At 44.0% G+C, this 12,911-nt stretch overlaps 1 non-coding gene across 1 annotated transcript; it reads right to left on the bottom strand.

The window, feature by feature from the left end:
• Nucleotides 1–9,431: 9,431 nt before the first annotated feature.
• Nucleotides 9,432–9,504, bottom strand: TRNAR-UCU (transfer RNA arginine (anticodon UCU)). The gene has a single exon. It is a non-coding gene; the product is annotated as a tRNA-Arg (tRNA).
• Between the last annotated feature and the right edge of the window lie 3,407 nt (nt 9,505–12,911).

Raw genomic sequence — 12,911 nt, 5'->3', positions numbered from 1 at the left:
ATATCTGAGGTTACTCATATATCTCCTGGCAATCTTGATTCCAGCTTGAGCTTCATCCAGTCTGGCATTTCACATGATGTACTCTGCATAGAAGTTAAACAAGCAGGGTGACAATATACAGCCTTGTCGTACTCCTTTCTCTATTTGGAACCAGTCTGTTGTTCCATGTCAGGTTCTAACTGTTGCTTCTTGACCTGCATACAGATTTCTCAGGAGGCAGGTAAGGTGGTCTGGTATTCCCATCTCTGTCAGAATTTTCTACAGTTTGTTGTGATCCACAGAGTCAAAGGCTTTGGCATAATCAATAAAGCAGAAATAGATGTTTTCCTGGAATTCTCTTGCTTTTTTTATGATTCAGCAGATGTTGGCAATTTGATCCCTGCTTCCTCTGCCTTTTCTAATCCAGCTTGAATATCTGGACAATCTTGGTTCACATAGTGTTGAAGCCTGGCCTGGAGAATTTTGAGCATTACTTTGCTAGCGGGTGAGATGAGTACAATTGTGCAATAAGTTTGAGCATTCCTTGGCATTGCCTTTTTTTGGGGACTGGAATGAAAACTGACCTTTTCCTGTCCTGTGGCCACTGCTGAGTTTCCAAATTTGATGACATATTGAGTGCAGCACTTTCACAGCATCATCTTTCAGGATTTGAAATAGCTCAACTGGAATTCCATCACCTCCACTAGCTTTGTTCATAGTGACGCTTTCTAAGGCCCACTGGACTCACATTCCAGGATGTCTGGCTCTAGGTGAGTGATCACACCATCGTGATTATCTGGTTGTGAAGATCTTTTTCGTACAGTTCTTCTGTGTATTCTTGCCACCTCTTAATATCTTCTGCTTCTGTTAGGTCCCTACCATTTCTGTCCTTTATTGAGCCCATCTTTGCATGAAATATTCCCTTGGTATCTCTAATTTTCTTGAAGAGATCTCTAGTCTTTCCCATTCTGTTGTTTTCCTCTATTTCTTTGCATTGATTGCCGAGAAAGGCTTTCTTATCTCTCCTTGCTATTCTTTGGAACTCTGCATTCAGATGGGGATATCTTTCCTTTCCCCCTTCGCCTTTAGCCTCTCTTCTCTTCTCAGCCACTTGTCAGGCCTCCCCAGACAGCCCTTTACCTTTTTGCATTTCTTTTCCTGGTGGATGCTCGTGATCCCTGCCTCCTGCACAATGTCATGAACCTCCGTCCATAGTTCATCAGTCACTCTGTCTATCAGATCTAATCCCTTGAATCTATTTGTCACTTCCACTGTATAATTGTAAGAGATTTGATTTAGGATATACGTGAATGGTCTTGTGGTTTTCCCCACTTTCTTCAATTTACGTCTGAATTTGGCAATAAGGAGTTCATGATCTGGGCCACAGTCAGCTCCCAGTCTTGTTTTTGCTGACTGTATAGATAGAGCTTCTCTATCTTTGGCTGCAAAGAATATAATCAGTCTGATTTTGGTATTTACCATCTGGTGATGTCCATGTGTAGAATCTTCTCTTGTGTTGTTAGAAGAGGGAGTTTGCTATGACCGGTGCGTTCTCTTGACAAAATTCTATTAGCGTTTGACCTGCTTCATTTTGTACTCCAAGGCGAAACTTGCCTGTTACTCCAGGTATGTCTTGGCTTCCTACTTTTGTATTCCAGTCCCCTATGGTAAAAAGGACATCTTTTTTGGGTGTCAGCTGTAGAATGTCCTGTAGGTTATCATAGCATAGTTCAACTTCAGCGTCTTCAGCATTACTGGTTGGGGCATAGACTTGGATACTGTGATATTGAATGATTTGCCCTGGAAACAAACAGAGATCATTCTGTCATTGTTGAGATTGCACCTAAGTACTGCATTTCAGGCTTTTGTTGACTATGAGGATTCTTGTCTAGAGGATTCTTGCTCACAGTAGAGATATAACGGTCATCTGAATTAAATTTGCCCATTTCTGTCCATTTTAGTTCACTGATTCCTAAATGTCTATGCTCACTCTTGCCTTCTCCTATTTGACTACTTCTAATTTACCTTGATTCATGGACCTAACATCCCAGGTTCCTATGTGATATTGTTTTTTTACAGCACTGGACTTTGCTTCTATCACCAGTCACATACACGACTGGGTATTGTTTTTGCTTTGGCTCCGTCTCTTCATTCTTTCTGGAGTTATTTCTCCACTGATCTCCAGTAGCATATTGGGCACCTACCAACCTGGGGAGTTCACCTTTCAGTGTCCTATCTTTTTGCCTTTTCATACTGTTCATGGGGTTCTTGAGGCAAGAATACTGAAGTGGTTTGCTGTTCCCTTCTCCAGTGGACCACATTCTGTCAGACCTCTCCACCATGACCCGCTGTCTTGGGTGGCCCCACAGGGCATGGCTTAGTTTCATTGAATTAGACAAGGCTGTGGTCCGTGTGATCAGTTTGGCTAGTTTTCTGTGACTGTGGTTTTCACTCTGTCTGCCCTCTGATGGAGAGGGATGAGAGGCTTGTCCTTTCTCCTGGCTCCTGGTGAGCACAAGGTTCTGTTTGAGCCCTCCACGAGTCTGTTTCCCTGTGGAAGTTCTGGAATCCAATCCCACTGGCCTCCAAAGTCAAATTCCCAGAGGATTCTTAGTCCCTTGGCCAGGTCCCCAGGTTGTGGGCCCTAGAACTTTCTTAACCGTGTGAGAATTTCTTTGGTATAATTGTTCTGCAGGCTGTGAGTGTTCTGCTCAGTGGCTCTGCGGTGGGGCTAACGGCAACCTCTTCCAAGAGGGCCCATGCCACATGCTGCGTGTCCCAGGTCTGCTGCAGCCAGAGGCCCTGTCCCCGCCGCAGGCCACTGCTGACCCATGCCTCCTCAGGAGACACTCAAACACTCAGAGTGTTTGGCTCAGTCTCTGTGGGGTCTCTGGGTCCTGGTGTGCACAAGCTTTTGTTTGAGCCCTCCAAGCATCTCTCGTGGGTATGGGATTTGATTCTAAATGTGATTTTGCACCCCCCCCCCAACCCCATTGTCTTGTTGGGGCCTCTCCTTTGCCCTTGGACGTGGGTTATCTTTTTTTAGTGGGATCCAACATTCTCCTGTCGATGGTTGTTCAGCAGTGAGTTGCAATTCTGGAGTCCTCACAGAAGATGGGCACACATCCTTCTACTCTGCCATCCTGAAAGCTCTGTGCTAGTTTTAAGCATGGAATTACATACTTTTGTACTAGCTGCTGAGAACAGAAAAACTTACCTCTTGGTTGTGAACGTTTTGCCCAGACCCTTTCCTGGGATGACATCAGCGTGAGATTAGCCAGAAGGAACGGGATAACACAGAGCTCAAGGCTGTGGAAGTTTTACCCAGACCTTCTCCTATAACATACATTCTGAGCTCAAAAAAAGCATGTCCTTGAATAACAGATACTATTGCCTACGTGTCTAAGGCAAAAGAATGTTAAAAAAAGACAGACTGTTCACCTCCTCCTCATTGACCTGCCGAAGTTAACTCTCTCACACCGTGCATGGAGAACGTCACCTGCCATGGGCATGCATGCTGTCGCTTCAGTCGTGTCCAACTCTTTGCAACCCTATGGACCATAGCCTGCCAGGCTCCTCTGTCCATGGGATTCTCTAGACGAGAATACTGGAGTGAGTGGCCAGGCCCTTCTCCAGGGGATCTTCCCAACCCAGGGATCAAACCCCAGTCTCAGCTGAACCCCACTGCAGGCAGGTTCTCTACCACTAGCGCCGTATCAGTAAACAAAGGATGTTGGGGCCATTGAGCTGGCAGCCACTGCAGCCGCCCCTACTGTGCACCCTGAGAGGATTCAGGATGGAGAGAAACAGGCGACTGGCCCTCGACAACTGAGATGGGTAACAGAGGAACCATTTTAATCAGCTCAGACTCATCTTCCCACACACAGAAAAGCAAGCTCAAGTCATTGACTTGAGACATCTGACTTAACAGCAATCTTGTGAGGTTCCAACTACCTGGGCTTTGTTACAAAAACTCCTGAATATCCTGGCTCTTTCCTCACCTCTTCAAAACAGTCCCTCAGAGCTATCTGGGCTTCAGTCCTTAGTTTTGCCTGTCAGATAAAACACAATTCTCAACTTTTAGGCTATGCATTTTTTCAGCCAATAGTGTTTAAAGTTGAAGCCCCATCCTTGCTGCAGCATCCTAGGCCTTCCTAACCACTCTGCTTCATGACTGCTTCTAACACTCCTCGGTTTATTCCACCTATTGCCTCCCTCCCTCACTGGAATGTAACCGCGGGAAGGGCAGAGATTGTTGCCTGCTTTTTGCTATTTCTGTCGTGCGTGCAACAATGTTTGATATAGTAGATTCCAAGTAAATGTTTGTTGAAATAACTGGACAGGGCTGAACAGAGAATGGGAGAGAAGAGGGCCTCTCCACAACACAACTCCAGGGGGCACCCTTTATGCTGTAGTCTATGTGAGCGACATCTTCAAAAACCGCAGTGCACAGGCTCCACAGCTGTTTGTAGTGACCCCAACAACAACCATGTTATTATATGCCAGAGTATATATTACTAAATAAAAATATTTTTCTGATAATAAAAACATATATAAAAACATAAAGAAGAAGAAAATCATCCCCAAACCTTCAACCATGAGATATTATCTTATCATTTGTTGATCATCCTTCTAGACCCTTCTCTATGCCAGCGTGGCTTGCTCAGTCGTGTCTGACTCTTGGCGACCCCATGAACTGTGGCCCACTGTCCTCTGTCCATGGAATTTTCCAGTCAAGAACACCGGAGCAGGTTTAAGCTTCCTTCTCCAGGAATCTTCCCGACTCAGGGATTGAACCCGTGTCTCTTGTGTCTCCTGCACCGACAAACGGATTCTTTGCTGCTGCGCCACCTGGGAATCTGTACTTATTTGTGCATATAACCCTTTGTCTTACAGTAGTGGCATGACAATAACAAAATCTGTCGTTTCTTAACCCACTAGTATATTATGATGAACTCTCCACGTCAATAAATGCAAACCTGTATTTTCTTTTTAAACCAGGAGTCTGTAAATTAAGACCCATAAACCAAATCTACCCTTTTTTAAAAATTATAAATAGAGTTTAACTGGAACACAGCCATGTCCATTCCTTTACATATTGTCTATGGCTGCTTTCAGGCTACATGGAAGAGTTGATTATTTGTGACAGAAACCACTCAGCCAACAAAGTCTGCAATATTTACTACCCTTCTTTTTTTGGCTGCACCATGCGGCATGCAGATCTCAGTCCCCGGGGACTGAACCCAGGCCCCTTGCAGTGGGAGCACAGATCCTTAACCACTGGATCACCAGGGAAGTCCCTTCACTCTCTGTTTTTTAACAGAGGAATGTGTTAATCTTTGCTTTGTGGCTGAGTATTAAATAGCATGAAAATACCCTGAATGAATCACTGCCCTATTGGTACACATTTAGTCTGCGGCCAATTTTTGTTGACACAAGTTTCTATCTACGTCTTGGGACAGGGGTGCAGAGTTTCAGCTCAGGATAACTCCCAGTAGCAGATGGGCTGTGTAAGGGGCCACGCACACCTGAAAGAATGCAGGTAATTAAAAGGGGTGGGGGACGGCCCTGCTGTTCACACAAGTCCTGAAGCGCAGCTCCTCCTACCCCATCCAGCTCTGTGCTGTTCTGGGGTCTGCGTGTAGTTTGGCCATGTTTCGTTGACTCAAGTGAAATTGGTTCCTTTTGAAGAAGTTCAATGTGTATGAACTCAGGGGATTAGGAGTTTCTGTCCGATTCAGGCCAGTGGCTTGAGCCAGGAGAGCTCACGGCCAGGCAGCCCCGAAGAGAAGAGACCAGAGATCTGCTGGGGAGTGGAGAATGAAGGCTGACCTCAGAGAGAGCGGCCCAGAGCTGAAGCAGGGTGCTTGGGCTCTGGTCTTGGAGCTGCCTTTGCTGACCTCGATGTTTCCACTATGTATTTAAAAAAAATTTTTTTTTGAAGTATAGATGATTTATAAGGCTGTGTTAGTTTCAAATGTACAGTAAATCGAATCAGTTATATATCTACTTTTTAAAATTCTTTCCTATATGGGAAAAGGTCATTACATTCCCATATAGGTCATTACAGAGTATGGAGTGGAGTTCTCTGAGCTATACTATAGGTTCTTAATAGTTACCAATTTTATATATAGTCGTGCGTATATGTCAATTCCAACCTCCTGATTTATCTCTCCCTCATCTTTCCGCCTGGTAATCGTAAGTTTGCTCTCTACATCTGTGGCTCTATTTCTGTTTTGTACATCAGTTCCTTTGTACCTTTCTAAGGTTCCACGTGCAAGTGATGTCCTCTGTTCGTCTTTGTCCGGTTTACTTCACTCAGCATGACCATCTCCAGGTGTACCCATGTTGCTGCAAATGGCATCACTCCACTCTTTGTGGCTGGGCAATATTCCCTTGTGTATGTACCTCATCTTCTTTATCCGTTCATCTGTCGATGAACATTTACGTTGTTTCCATGTCTTGGCTATTGTAAATAGTGCTGCAGTGAATATTGGGGTGCATCACCTTTCTGAACGAAGGCTTTTTCTGGAAAAATATAAGTTTAGAACTACCATATGACCCAGCAATCCCACTCCACTCTGCGTTTTTGATCCAGTAACTGAGAGTTTAGTCACGCATGCACAAGTATAGCCCTTCCTCTCTTTCTGTGCACCCTTATCTCTTACTAAATGGCCCCAATTTCACTGATTATGTAGGAAATAAATACAACCAATTTTCGTTTAACTTCTAATTGTTACCACCGGTAGAAATAATCAACACAAAATAAAACTGAAAACAAATGAAGCTGTGCATGGCAAAAATACGCTATTGACTAAAACTGGACAGAAGGGTTACATTTTCTTGACGAAACTTAGATACACGAGATTTGACCTCGGGGAAATTTGGTTTTGGAAAAGCAAAACAAACATCACAATGGTTGAAACTAAATGAGGAAAAACTGATGTGGTTCAAGAAACTAATCTATTCTCAAAGACACAAGAGATAACACACGTTGGTGAAGCTGTGGGGCAAAGGGAACCCTGGTGCACTCTTGCTGGGAATGTACGTTGGTGCAACCACTAATGGAAAATGGCACAGGGGCTCCTCAAAAACTGAAAGTAGATCTTCCATGTGAGCCCACAATTTCACTTTTTGAAATGAAACAGCGATCTTAAACACACCTGCAACCCCATGTTCACTGCAGCCTTATTTATAATACAAGATACGGAGACAACCTAGGCGTGCCCTGACGGACGAATGAATAAACCACGCGGGGCATGTGCACATATGCACACTCACTGGGGATTATTCAAGGATAAAAAAGGAGAAAAGTCTACCGTTTGCGCCAATATGAACAAACCTAGAGGACATTATGCCAAGTTAAAGAAGCCAGGCACAGGAAGACAAATACTGTGCCATCTCAGATTCGGGACCTAGTAAAGTCAAACTCATAGTACCAGAGGGGAGACTGGGAGTTGCCAGGGGTTGGGGATCAGAGAGAATGGGGGAGATTCTCAGTTTTAAGATGAGTAGGTTCTGGAGATCTAATGTATACCATGATGACTAGAGTTAATGATACTGTCCTATATGTCTGAACTATGCTGAGAGAATATATCTTACCACACACACGCACACACAAAGTAACTATGATGGATGTGCTAATGAACTTGATTATGGTAATCACTTCAAACATTATGTATACTTAAAAAAACCATGTTGTACAACCTAAATGTATACAAAATGTGTCAGTTAATAAAGCTGGAAAAAACTGATAATGTGTTCAACTTGTGTAAAAACCGATACACATAGGAAAAAGATCCAAGAAGGATCTACTGTGTAACGTAGTGTATTACCTCAACACTGGGTAATAACCTATAATGGGAAAGAACCTGAATAGATACATATGTGCACAGCTGAACTACTTTGCTATATTTTTGAATCTAACAACATTGTGAATCAACTGTACTTCAGTAAAAATATTTTTAAAAGAATGGAATTTTCCATGTCTGGAAAAAAAAAAGAACAAGTGCAATGAAAAGAAATTTCAATGAAATAAACGCAGCAAGTATTGAAAATGGTTTAATTCCATTGTATAGAATATCAGTCAAGGGGTGAAATTGGCTTGAGATTGCTCTGGAGAATACCTTCTTGATGAACACTTAGCCATGTTAGAGATGAGATTTCTTTAAATCCAAAGCTAGACTAATAAATTTCTATTCTTTGTCAGGATTTTTTCACCAGCTATTTTGCATCAAGGCTTCTGGGGTCTCTGGAACCACTCAGGCCACAAGGAAAAGGAAAATGGAATCTATTTTCTATTAGTTTCTCTGTGCAGAATCTGTTTTGCAAGTTATGGGCAATTTTACAATCCTTAAACTGACCTCGACCCTAGAAGATAAAACAATTCTGCATAGACTCTGCTTTAGTTTTATAACTCATTCTAACAGTTCCAGGGAGGCAGACCTTGCTGCATCACTTCAAAATCTTTTTATAGTGTTAAGTTTAATATCAAATAAGAGAATATTTTACTATTATGACACAACTTTAACATGTGAGCTTTGCTCGGTTTATATGCATCTTACCTTCACCCACCTACTATATTCTTTACTAGGTTTTGGTGACAATGTTATAATATTATGCCAATTTGTCTTATTTTTCTAAGAATATTCTGTGCATTTTTTTCTATATTAAAAAAAAGGAGAGAAATAAAAAACAAAGATCAGAAACCAGCCATGATGCTGCGTGCAGGCACTGGTGCGATTACCAGGGATAAAATATGTCCGTTTTTTATTTATTGTTCAACCCCCTGCCACATCATCATTTAAAGACTTTGCTCCAGTGGTTGGGACTGCACGCTTCCACTGCGGGGGGTATGGGTTTGATCCCTGGTCATGGAACTAGGATCCCCCATGCTGAGCAGTGTGGAAAAAAAAAAGAACCCCACAAAACATGGTCCCCAAAGTTAAATACGTACATAAGAAAGTACCAGTGTCTAAGAAGGCAGGGAAGGAAAAGCACAAAAGCAACAAAGCAACACCTCGACACTGCGAAGCACCCCCTGCCTCCCTCACCACCACCAGACTGAACGTAGGCCGGAGCTGCAAAGGTCCAGCATCAGCAAAAAACCGAACTCTGAAATGGCTGTGGTCATAACATGTGACCATGAGAAAAAAGAAAATGCTTGACACCAAACATCTTGAGGTCAGGCAGGAGGGCTGTGCTGCGTCTGTATTCTCCATGCTCAGTAAAGAGCTGACAGAGCTCTCCTGGGGTGAATGAGGGGATGAATGGGGAAAGAGAACCGTGAATGCGCAAGTGAAAATACCTGCCCTTATTTAAACATTTGGAACCTATCTAGTCTGGCTTGGCAGTTTTCAACCTTGGCTGCACATTATAATCATTTAGGGAGTTGTTTTTTTTAACTTTTTTTTCATTGTTTTTGCCTCACTGAACAGCATGTGGGGTCTTAGATCCCCAACTAGGGATCAAACCCAGGCCCCCTGCACCAGAAGTGCAGAGTCTTAACCACTGGACCATCAGGGAAGTCCCTTTTTCTTAATTTTTTACTGATTTATTATATACAGAAAAGTATATGTATCTCGAGGAGCTTTTAAAAACTGCTATGCGTGACACTGGGTAAAATTAAGAACACTGACAATACCTAATGTTGTGGCACTCACAGATGCTGCTGCTGCTGCTGCTGCTAAGTCGCTTCAGTCACGTCAGACTCTGTGCGACCCCAGAGCGGCAGCCCACCAGGCTCCTCCGTCCATGGGATTTGCCAGGCAAGAGTACTGGAGTAGGGTGCCATTGCTTTCTCCAGATGTTGCTAGTGGGGATGCAAATAATACAACTATCTTGAGGAACAGCTTGGAAGTTTCTTATAAAACGTTACACAGATACTTAGCATATGAACAGAAATTCCATTTCTAGGCATTTCCCCAAGAGAATGAAAATACATATCCACACAAAACCTTCACATGAATGTTGACAGAGCATCATTCATAACCATCCATAAACTGGAAACAGCCCAGCTATCCATCAACAATGGGTGAGCAGACAAAGCGTGGTGCCTCCACACAACGAAATACTAATTAGCGGGGGGAAAGAAGAATGAACCACTGAAACATGTAGGGACAAGATGACTCTCATAAACACGATGCCGTCCACGTAAGCAGACTGCTCGATTTCATTTACACGAACTTCCAGTGCTTACAGAGTCACAATCACAGTGACCAGTCAGGTCAGTGGTCACCTGGGGGAGGGGCAGGGGTGTTTGGGGAGGACAGAAATGCTCTATACCTGGTTAGTGCTTTCAGGGGGACCTACGTTTGCCAAAGCTCGATCTGTTCACCTAAAATAGGTAGATCTCATTGTATGCAAATTACACTTCAAAAAAGTTGATTTAAAACAAAACTGCTGGGCTTCTCTGGTGGCTCAGGGGTAAAGAACCTGCCTGCCAGTGTAGGAGACGTGGGTTCCATCCCTGATCAGAGAAGTTCCCACATGCCATGGAGCACACTACTGAACCACTGAGCCCGCGCATCACACTATTGTATACTGAGCCTGTGCGTCACACTATTGTATACTGAGCCTGTGCGTCACACTACTGAACTACTGAGTGCCGGGAGCCAGCAGGGGAGTCCCCACCCATGACAAGGTCATGTGGGAGAGTTCTGGTGGGCAAGGCGAGCCAGAACTTGAGGGGTGCCCCTCTGGACGTGCCTAAGCGTCTATCCCAAAACCTGAGCCTGTCTGTTTTACTGCTTCATGACTTTCACCAACTCCTCTGACAGTCACGAGGGGCTATCCCCAACCACTTTTATCTGTAAGAAAAGCAACTTAGAGCTCTAGTTAATAAGTCTCCAGGGTATAATAAGCTGTGTTCCAATTGTGATCCCCTCAGAGAGCTTTCTAACCTGCCTAACAGGTTCCCGGACTCTTACAGCTACGCATGTGATTGTTTACGGCCTCCCAACCATGTGAGGCACAGGAGACTTAAGTTATTCTAACAATGCAGAGCCTCCCGGGGAGTTAGAAATTGTTAAAATAGAACTGATAGAAGATTTCTTTGTTGAGTTAATACCTGCTGCCAAGTTTCCATATTTCTCACCCACTGTGTTCCTGGGAGTGTATTGATTAATATAGCTGATATATAAGAAATATAAGTAGAAGCTTTAATGTTAATAATAACCGTAGACCCCTAAGCTAATAAATTCTTCCCTTAATTACCCCCACGAGACTCCTGCCCTATAGGAATCCAACTCTGTCTACTGCTTTCGGGGAGTGGTACTAAACTTTAAGAATAAAGTCACCTTTAGAGAAAATAAGTTTTTCTGGTTGACTAACTCTTATCAGAAGAAAAATGTTAGCAGGTTTCCTGACCAGCTGCTGCTGCTAAGTTGCTTCTGCACGACCCCATAGATGGCAGCCCACCAGGCTCCCCTGTCCCTGGGATTCTCCAGGCAAGAACACTGGAGTGGGGTGCCATTTCCTTCTCCAATGCATGAAAGTGAAAAGTGAAAGTGAAGTCGCTCATTCGTGTCCGACTCTTCACGACCCTATGGACTGCAGCCCACCAGGCTCCTCCACCCATGGGATTTTCCAGGCAAGAGTACTGGAGTGGGTTGCCATTTCCTTTTCCAACTCCTGACCAGAAGATGATGTAAATCACCTAAAGCCTTGGTGTCTGAAAGAACGCCTGGTTTCGATAATGATTAAGGTCTGCTAACCTTGCATGACTTTGCATCCCCTATTATCTTCTATGTGCTACTTGGGGTACAAAAGCCCCTGTTGAAAATAAAGCTACGGACCCTGCTCACTAAGCTCGGTCTCCCCGTGTCGTTCTTTCTCGTCTCCTTTTCTCTCCTTTTGTCTCTACTGTTTCTTCAGGCCAAAGTAATTGGAGCGTGGGGGTCTGCTGAGACCACTTACTTGCCTGGGCTTCTAAGACCCACTCGAGAAGGTGCCTAAGGTGGGGTACCTTCCGCGATTCGAGAGAGCGCCTGTGGCCTCTGTGGTTAGTGCAAACCTGGTGTCACGGGTTATATTGATTTCCCACGTAAACCAATTATAATTAGAGCTCTGATTCTCTCCACTGACGCTATTCCTTTAAATCGCCAACGCCATCATCCTGAGGGAATCCCTGGATCCAACCAGGGCTGGACCCCAGTAACTGAGCCCGTGCATCACACTATTAAACTACTGAGCCCGTGCATCACACTATTGAACTACTGAACCAATGAGCCCACATGTCACACTACTGAACCACCAAGCCCGAGTGTCACACTACTGAACTACTGAGCCGACGTGTCACACTAATGAACCACTGAGCCCGCACGTCACACTACTGAACCACTGAGCTTGTGTGTCACGCTACTGAACTACTAAGCCCGCACATCACACTACTGAACCACTGAAGCCCACACACCTTCAAGCCCGAGCTCCACAAGAGGCCTGTGCACAATGAGAGGACGCCCTAGCTCGCCACGACTGGAGAGAAGCCTGTTGAGCGCAGAAGACTCAGCACAGCCAATTCTAAATAATAATGAAAATAAAACTGTTGCAAAAAAATAAAACGGTAAGCAGAGAAAGGAAAGAAATTGTCTCCAGGCAATCAGAAGCACAGGTGAAGCAAACGCTCACATTTAAGTTTATAAGAAACTTTAAATGACGTAGTAGGACACGTGACAGGAGACATCGTGACGCTGCCTTACGTGTGTGTTTCTGGAAAACAGTCTCGAAGCTTCCTTACAAATTTAAAACGAACCTATCATAGGCCCCAGCTGATCCCAGGTGTTCACAGAAAAGAAATAAAAGCGTAGTCCATACAAAGACTTGTATACAGATGTTCACAGCAGCTTTATTGTAATAGCCTCAGACTGGAAACCATCCAAGTATCCATCAACAGAAGAATGGATAAACAAATTGTGGTAGATTTATATCATGGA

The sequence above is a fragment of the Bos mutus genome, chromosome 1, assembly GCF_027580195.1.
Source record: "Bos mutus isolate GX-2022 chromosome 1, NWIPB_WYAK_1.1, whole genome shotgun sequence".
NCBI classification, from domain to species: Eukaryota; Metazoa; Chordata; class Mammalia; order Artiodactyla; family Bovidae; genus Bos; species Bos mutus.
This window is presented reverse-complemented; position numbering and strand designations above follow the sequence as displayed.